The sequence below is a fragment of the Equus przewalskii genome, chromosome 2, assembly GCF_037783145.1.
Source record: "Equus przewalskii isolate Varuska chromosome 2, EquPr2, whole genome shotgun sequence".
NCBI lineage: Eukaryota > Metazoa > Chordata > Mammalia > Perissodactyla > Equidae > Equus > Equus przewalskii.
The window spans coordinates 29,940,045-29,949,328 of NC_091832.1; positions in this window are offsets into that span (position 1 = coordinate 29,940,045).

Here is a 9,284-nt window from a genome sequence, read left to right on the forward strand (position 1 = left end):
TTTTTTAATTGTGGTCATAATAGCTTATAACATAGTGAGATTTCAGTTGTACGTTATTGTTTGTCATACACCATATAAGTATACCCCCTCACCCCTTGTGCCCACCCTCCACCTCCCTTCCCCTACTAGCCACTAATTTATTCTCTTCGTCCTTAAGTTTGGTTTTATTCCACATATGAATGAAATCACATGGTGTTTGTCTTTCTCTGTCTGCCTTATTTTGCTTAACATGATGTCCTCAAGGTTTACCCATGTGGTTGTGAATGGGACGATTTTGTCTTTTTTGTGGCTGAGTAGTATTCCATTGTATATTTATATATACACCACATCTTCTTCATCCAATCATCCATCAATAGGCACTTGGGTTGTTTCGACATCTTGGCTATTGTGAATAACGCTGCAATGAACATAGGTGTGCGTAAGTCTCTTTGAATTGTTGATTTCATGTTCTTTGGATAAATACCCAGTAGTGGGATGGCTGGGTCAAAGGGTATTTCTGTTTCTAATTTTTTGAGAAATCTCCATACTGTTTTCCACAGTGGCTGCACCAGTTTGCATTCCCACCAGCAGTGCATGAGGGTTCTCTTTTCTCCACACCCTCTCCAACATTTGTTATTTTTTGTCTTGGTAATTATAGTCATTCTAATGGGTGTGAGGGGATATCTCGTAGTTTTGATTTGCATTTCCCTAATGATTAGTGATGTTGAACATCTTTTCATGTGCCTACTGGCCATCTGTATATCTTCTTTAGAAAAATGTCTATTCATATCCTTTGCCCATTTTTTGATCAGATTGTTTGTTTGTTGAGTTGTGTGAGTTCTTTATATATTTTGGAGATTAATCCCTTGTTGGATATATAGTTTGCAAATATTTTCTCCCAGTTGGTGGGCTGTCTCTTAATTTTGTTTCTGGTTTCCTATGCCTTGCAGAAGCTCTTTAGTCTGATGGAGTCCCATTGGTTTATTTTTTCTTTTGTTTCCCTGGCCCGAGTAGACATAATATTTGAAAAGATGCTTCTAAGACTGATGTCAAACGGTGTACTGTGTATATTTTTTTCTAGGAGTTTTATGGTTTCAGGTCTTACAGTCTAGTCTTTAATTCATTTTGAGTTAACTTTGTGTATGGTGTAAGATAGTGGTCTTGTTTCATTCTTTTGCACGTGGCAGTGTAGTTTTCCCAACACCATTTATTGAAGAGACTTTCCTTTCTCCACTGTATGTTCTTGGCATCTTTGTCAAAGATTAGCTGCCCATAGAAGTGTGGTTTTATTTCTGGGCTTTCAATTCTGTTCCATTGATCTGTGTGTCTGTTTTTGTGCCGGTACCATGCTGTTTTGATTACTATAGCTTTGTAATATATTTTGAAGTCAGAGATTGTAATGCCTCCAGCTTTGTTCTTTTTTCTCAGGATTGCTTTAGCTATTAAGAGTCTTTGGTTGCCCCATATGAATTTTAGGATTCTCTGTTCTATTTCCGTGATTAATGTAATTGGGATTCTGATTGGGATTGAGTTGAATCTGTAGATTGTTTTAGGTAGTATGGACATTTTTATTATGTTTATTCTTCCAATCCATGTGGATAGAATATCATTCCATTTCTTTATGTCATCATCAATTGCTTTCAATAATGTCTTATAGTTTTCATTGTATAGGTCTTTTACCTCCTTAGTTAAATTTATTCGGAGATATTTTATTCGTTTTGTTGCAGTTGTGAATGGGGTTATATTCTTGAGTTGTCTTTCTGTTAGCTCATTATTAGGGTATAGAAATGCAACTGTTTTTTTTTTTTTTAAAGATTGGCACCTGAGCTAACAACTGTTGCCAATCTTTCTTTTTCCTCCTGCTTTTTTCTCCCCAAATCCCCCTAGTACATAGTTGTATATTTTAGTTGTGGGTCCTTCTAGTTGTGGCATGTGGGACGCCACCTCAACATTGCCTAATGAGTGGTGCCATGTCTGCACCCAGGATCCAAACCCTGGGCCACCGAAGTGGAGTGCGCAAACTTAACCACTTGGCCATGGGGCCAGCCCCGCAACTGGTTTTTATAAGCTGCTTTTGTACCCTGCAACTCTGCTGTAGTTGTTGATTAGTTTGAATAGTTTTCCAATGGATTCTTTAGGGTCTTTTATATATAGAATCATGTCGTCCACTAACAGTGAGAGTTTCATTTCTTCCTTGCCAATTTGGGTACCTTTTATTTCTTTTTCTTGCCTAATTGCTCTGGCCAAAACCTCTAGTGCTATGTTGATTAACAGTGGCGAGAGTAAGCACCCTTATCTTGTTCCTGTTCTTAGAGGGATGGCTTTCAATTTTTCCCGAGTATGATGTTGGCTGTGGGTCTGTCATATATGGCCTTTATTACGTTGAGGTACTTTCCTTCTACACCCATTTTATTGAGAGATTTTTTTAAATCATAAATGGATGTTGGATCTTGTCAAATGCTTTCTCTGCATCTATTGAGATGATCATGTGGTTTTTATTCCTCATTTTGTTAATGTGGTGTATCACATTGACTGATTTGTGGATGTTGAACCATCCCTATGTCTCTGGTATAACTCCCACTTGATCATTGTGTATGATCCTTTTAATGTATTGCTGTATTTGGTTTGCCGATATTTTGTTGAAGATTTTTACATCTATGTTCATCCGTGATATTGGCCTGTAATTTTCCTTCTTTGTGTTGTCCTTGTCTGGCTTTGGGATCAGGGTAATGCTGGCCTCATAAAATGAGTTAGGAAGAATTCCATCTTCAATTTTTTGGAATAGTTTGAGAAGGATAGGTATTAAATCTTCTTTGAATGTTTGGTAGAATTCTCCTGAGAAGCCATCTGATCCTGGACTTTATTGTTTGGGAGGCTTTTGATTACTGTTTCAATCTCTTTACTTGTGACTGGTCTATTCAGATTCTCTATTTCTTCTTGATTCAGTTTTGGGAGGTTGTGAGAGTCTAAGAATTTATCCATTTCTCCTAGATTATCCAATTTGTGGGCATATAGATTTTCATAGTATTCTCTTATAATCCTTTATATTTCTGTGGTATCCATTGTAATTTCTCCTTTCATTTCTAATTTTATTTATTTGAGTCCTCTCTCTTTTTTTCTTGGTGAGTCTGGCTAAGAGTTTGTCAGTTTTATTTATCTTCTCAAAGAAGCATCTCTTAGTTTTATTCCTCCTCTCTACTGTTTTTTTTTTTTTTCTGAGTCTCTGTTTCATTTACTTCTGCTCTAATTTTTATTATTTTCCTCCTTCTGATGACTTTGGGCTTTGTTTATTCTTCTTTTTCTAGTTCTGTTTGGTGTAGTTTAAGATTACTTATTTGAGATTTTTCTTGTTTGTCAAAGTGGGCCTATATTGCTATGAATTTCCCTCATAGGACCAGTTTTGCTGCATCCCATATGAGCTGGCATGGCATGTTTTCATTTTCATTTGTCTCCAGATATTTTTCGATTTCTCCTTTAATTTCTTCATCGATCCATTTGTTGTTCAGTAGCATGTGGTTTAGTCTCCACATATTCGTCACTTTCCCAGCTTTTTTCTTGTAGTTGATTTCTAGTTTCATAGCATATTGGTCAGAAAAGATGCTTGGCGTGATTTCAATCTTCTTAAATTTACTGAAGCTTGCCTTGTTTCCCAACATATAGTCTATCTTTGAGAAGGTTCCATGTGCACTTGAGAAGAATGTGTATTCTGCTGATTTGGGATGGAGTGTTTTATATATATCTATTAAGCCCATCTGGTCTAGTTTTTCACTTAACTCCACTATTTCCTTGTTGACTTTCTGTCTGGATGATCTATCCATTGATGTAAGTGGGGTGTTGAGGTCCCCTACTATTATCACGTTGCTGTTAATTTCTCCTTTTAGGTCTGTTAACAGTTGCTTTAAGTGCTTTGGTGCTCCTGTGTTAGGTGTATATATATTTATATGTTATGTCCTCTTGGTGGTGTGTCCCTTTTATCATTATACACTGCCCCTCTTTCTCCTTCACTGCCTTTTTTATCTTGAAGTCTACTTTGTCTGATATAAGTATGGCAACACCTGCTTTCTTTTGCTTGCCATTAACTTGGAGTGTCCTCTTCCATCCCTTCACTCTGAGCCTGTGTTTGTCTTTAGAGCTGAGATATGTTTCCTGGAGGCAGCATGTTGTTGGATCTTGTTTTTTAATCCGTCCAGCTACTCTGTGTCTTTTGATTAGAGAATTCAATCTATTTACATTCAGAGTGATTATTGATATATGAGGGCTTAATGCTGCCATTTTGTCACTCATTTCCAGTTGTTCTGTATTTCCCTTGTTTCTCATCCCATGTATTTCTGACTACCAATTCAGTTTGGTGTTTCTCTATGATTGTTCCCTCAGTTTTCTCTTTATTTACCATTTGCTCTTCTGTTCTGATTTTTTGTTTGGTGGTTACTGTGAGGTTTGTCCAAAACATCTTGTAGATGAGATAGTCCATTTTCTGATAGCCTCTTGTTTCCTTAGTCTAAGGATTTTCCATCCCTTTCCTCTTCCCTGTCTAAGTTATTGTCATCACAACTTATTCCATTTTGTGTTGGGAGTTTGTGATTAAAATGAAGTGATTATAGTTATTTTCGATGCTTTCCTTCCCTTTATCTTTAATGTTATAATTAAATGTTTGTTAACCTGTTCTCGTGGAGAGCTGCAATTTTCACATTTTGTCTGTCTATCTATCTCCTTGCTCATGGCTTTGTAAACCCTTTCTTTTTTTTCAGGTATGAGGGCCTTCTTGATCACTTCTTGTAGCAAGAATCTTGTGGCAATGAACTCCCTCAGCTTTTATTTATCTGGGAAAGTTTTTATTTCTCCATTGCATCTGAAGGATAGTTTCGCTGGATAGAGTATACTTGGCTGGAAGTTTTTGTCTTTCAGAATTTTGAATATATCATCCCACTTTCTCCCAGCCTGTAAGGTTTCTGCTGAGAAATCCACTGAAAGTCTGATAGAGGTTTCTTTGTGGGTTATTTTCTTCTTCCTTGCTGCCCTTGATATTTTTTCTTTGTAATTGACTTTTGCCAGTTTTACTAATACATGCCTTGGAGAAGGTCTTTTTACATTGATGTAATTAGGAGTTCTATTAGTGTCATTTACATGTAATTCCAGCTCCTTCTCCAGGTTTGGGAAGTTCTCAACTATTATTTCTTTGAACAAGTTCTCTGCTCCTTCCTTCCTCTCTTCTCCATTTTGAATACCTATAATCTTTATGTTGCATTTCCTAATTGAGCTGGATATTTCTCAGAGAATTTCTTCATTCCTTTTTAGTCTTAGTTCTCTCTCCTCCTCCATCTGCCTCATTTCTGTATTTCTGTCCTGTAAATTACTGATTCTGTCCTCCATAATATCAGCTCTGTTTTTTAAGGACTCCAGATTTTTCTTTATCTCCTTCATTGTTTTCCATCTCCAACGTTTCTGATTGGTTTTTTTTTTTATGGTTTCAATCTTTTTTGTGAAAATTCTTTCCGTTCATTAATTTTATTCCTGAGATCGTTAAACTGTCTTTCTGAGTTTTCTTGTAATTCATTGAGTTTCTTTATGACAGCTATTTTGAATTCTCTGTCATTTAAATTGTAAACTTCTGTGCCTTCAGGATTGATTTCTGGGTATGTGTCATTTTCCTTCTGGTCTGGAGTTAATATACCTCCTAAGGCTATTTGATGGGGTGGACTTGTGCTCTCACATAGTGTTTGTATCTGGTCACAGATTCCACCTGCCACCACTTGTGGGGGAGGCAGGTGCTGTGTTTTCTGAGCCCTCTGTGACCACTGGCAGATGTGCCTGTCTGTTGGAAGCTGTGCTGACAGGGCCCGTCTGTGTTTGCATGCTGGCTGCTGCTGCTTTACACATGTATGTGCAGGTGTTCTGGTGGGGATCCCCTGCTCTGGCTGATGGGCCAAGCTGGTGTGCCAGGTGGGAGGCACGAGGGGCACTTTCTTTTGCATGTGTGATCCTGTGCCCCTGCCCTGCACTCACTGTCTGCCCTCCTGGGCTGCTTGGCTTGGTGTGGACAACCCTGTGATTGCTTATCCACCTTGGTGTGGAGTGTTCCCACAGGCTGGGAGGCAACTCCAAGAGTGAAGATGTTCCCACAGAGGGCTGCCCCTCCCCCTTCTCCTCTCAGGGTCCCGCACTCTGCAAGGTCCCAAGCCCTAGTTTGCTGCTGCTTGGGAGGGAGAGGAGATGCCCTTACCTCCTTCCACTGCCTCCCAAGGGGGTACAGCATCCCCTTCTTCAGATGCTGTGTGGATCTCTCAGATGTCTATTGTGTTGTGTGAATGTCCTCTGTTGGTTAATGAGTGTCCTTTTCATTGTATCTTAGTGGGGAGAGACAGCTCCACCATGATGCTTACGTCACCAGTCCCACAGATATTTATTTTGTACTTTGAGCTATAATCAGAAAGTTTATAGGGATTTTTTTTTATATAGGGAGGAGATGAGGTTCAGGGAAGGAAATTAGTAGGACTTTTTCTTTTAAATTAAGGTGAAATTCACATAATATAAAACGAATCATTTTAAAGTAAACAATTCAGTGGTATTTAGTTCATTTCCAATGTTATGCAGCCACCACTTCTGTCTAGTTCCAAAACATTTTCATCATCCCCAAAGGAAGCCCTGTGCCCATCAAGCAGTTACTCTCCACTCCCCCTTGCCCCAGGCCCTGGCACCCACCAATCTGCTTTTTCTCTCTGTGGATTTGCCTATTCCGGATATTTCATGTAAATGGAATCATACAATATGTGGGCTTTTGTGTCTTCTTCTTTTCACTTAGCATAATGTTTTGAGGTTCACCCCTGTTGTGGCTTGTATCTGTACTTCATTTCCATTCATGGCTGGATAATAGTTTACTGTATGTATGTACCGTAATTTGTTTATTCATTCACCCATTGCTTTGGCTATTGTGGATAGTGCTGCTGTGAACATGCACATACAGGTGTTTATTTGCAATTCTTTGGGTATATACTGTCAACTTAAAAGGCAAATTTACCTGCTATTTTACCCTCAAAATCAGTTTATTTGGGAATATCCAAAAGAATTTCAATTTGGGACGTGCATGCTATGGCAAACCACAGGCAAATCTGGAAAACAGAGGAGGGCAGCTGCTTTTGTAGAGAAAGATGGGGAGTAGGGGCAAGCTCTTCTAAAACAAAGTCCATTGGTAGAAGTGACAGTTCAGAGCGGCAATGGCTTCTCATTGGCTGAGCTCTTGCTGGTGCAGAGAGAAATCTTCCTTCAGTAGTAAAGTAGTTTTATTTCCCGTCCAAGATGCACGTGTGTGTCTCTCGTAGTTTGGAGTAATTGACTATGTACGACAGGGTGTGAGAGTTTGCCCTGCAGGCCTTCCTGATTCAAATTTAGTTGAGGTTTCTTCTATTAATTTCCACAGCACCTAGGAGTGGAACTCCTGGGTCACCTAGTAAGAGTTTGAAGAACTGTCAAATTGCTTTCCAAAATGGCTCATCATTTTACACTCCCACCAGCAATGCATGAGGGTTTCCAATTTCTCCACATCTTTGCCTTCACTTGTAATTTTCCGTTATAAAAATATTATAGCCATTCTAGTGGGTATGAAGTGATGTCTCATTGTGGTTTTGATTTGCATTTCTCTAATGAGTAATGATGTTGAGCATCTTTTCATGTGCTTGTTGGCCATTTGTATATCTTTTATTTTTTAGACAAATGTGAGGAGGTTAAAATAAATCTTTTATTTATTCTTCAGCTTTACTGAGATATAATTGACATATAAAATTGTAAGATATTTAAAGTGTACATTGCGGTGATTTGATACACGTGCACACTGTGAAATGTTCCCTCATCTAGTTAATTAACACATCTATCACCTCACATATTTATCTTTTTTCCGATGAGAACATTTAAGTTCTATTGTCTTAGCAAATTTTAATTATATAATACAGTGTTAACAACTGTAATCACCATGTTTTACATTAGATTCTCAGAACTTATTGTTGAAAGTTTGTACCCTTTTACCAACCTCTCCCGATTTGTCTTATCCTCAAGCCCCTGACTATCACTTTTCTACCATCTGTTTCTATGAGTTTGACCTTTTTTTTTTTGAGTCCACATATAAGTGATACCATGTAGTATTTGCCTTTCTCTGTCTGACTTACTTCAGTTAGCATAATGCCCTCAAAGTCCATGCATGTTATCCCAAATGGCAGGGTTTCCTTCTTTCCCATGGCTGAATAATATTCCACTATACATTTATCACATCTTCTTTATCCATTCATCCATTGATGGACACCTAGTTTGTTTCTGTATCTTGGCTTTTGTGGATAATGCTGCAATAAACATGGGAGTACACATATCTCTTTGATAGCCTGTTTTCATTTCCCTCAGAAATATACCCAGAGGTGGGATTGCTGGATCATATGGCAGTTCTATTTTTAATTTCTCGAGGAACTCCCATACTGTTTTCCATAGTGGCTGCACCAATTTACATTCCGACCAACAGTGTGCAAGGGTTCCCTTTTGTCCACATCCTCACCAGCACTTGTTATCTCTTGTCCTTTTGATGATAGCTATTCTAACAGGTGTGAGGTGATATCTCATTGTGGTTTTGATTTGCATTTCCCTGATGATTAGTAATGTTGAACATCTTTTTATTTGCCATTTGGTTATCTGTTTGCATTCTTTGGGAAAATGTCTATTCAGGTCCTCTGCCCCTTTTTAAATCAGATTTTTTTTTTTTTTTTTTGCTATTCAGTTGTATGATTTCTTTCCATATTTTTGATGTTAACTCCTTATTGGATATATGATTTGCAAATATTTTCTCCCATTCTGTAGATTGTCTTTTCACTCTCTTGATAATGTCTTTTGATGGACAAAAGTTTTTAATTTGATGAAATCCAATTTATCTATTTTTACATTTGCCACTTGTGATTTTGGTGTTATCCAAGGTCATGAAAAAATTTACCCCTATGTTTTCTTCTAAGAGTTTTATTGTTTTACCTCTTCTATTTAAGTCATTGATCCATATTGAGTTAATTTTGCATACAGTGTGAGGTAGGGGTCCAACTTCACTCTACAGCATGCAGACATCCTATAAAATAAGATTCAATTAAAAAAAAAGTTTGAAAAGCCTCAAAATTGCAAGAACAGTACAAAACACTTTTTTTGGGTAACATTTTAGAGTCAATTGCCAACATGGTGCCCATTATCCCCTGATACGTTAGTGTGTATTTCCTACAAGCAAGATAGTTCTGCAGAACTACAACACAACCATCAAAATCAGGAAATTAACATTGGTCCATTACTAC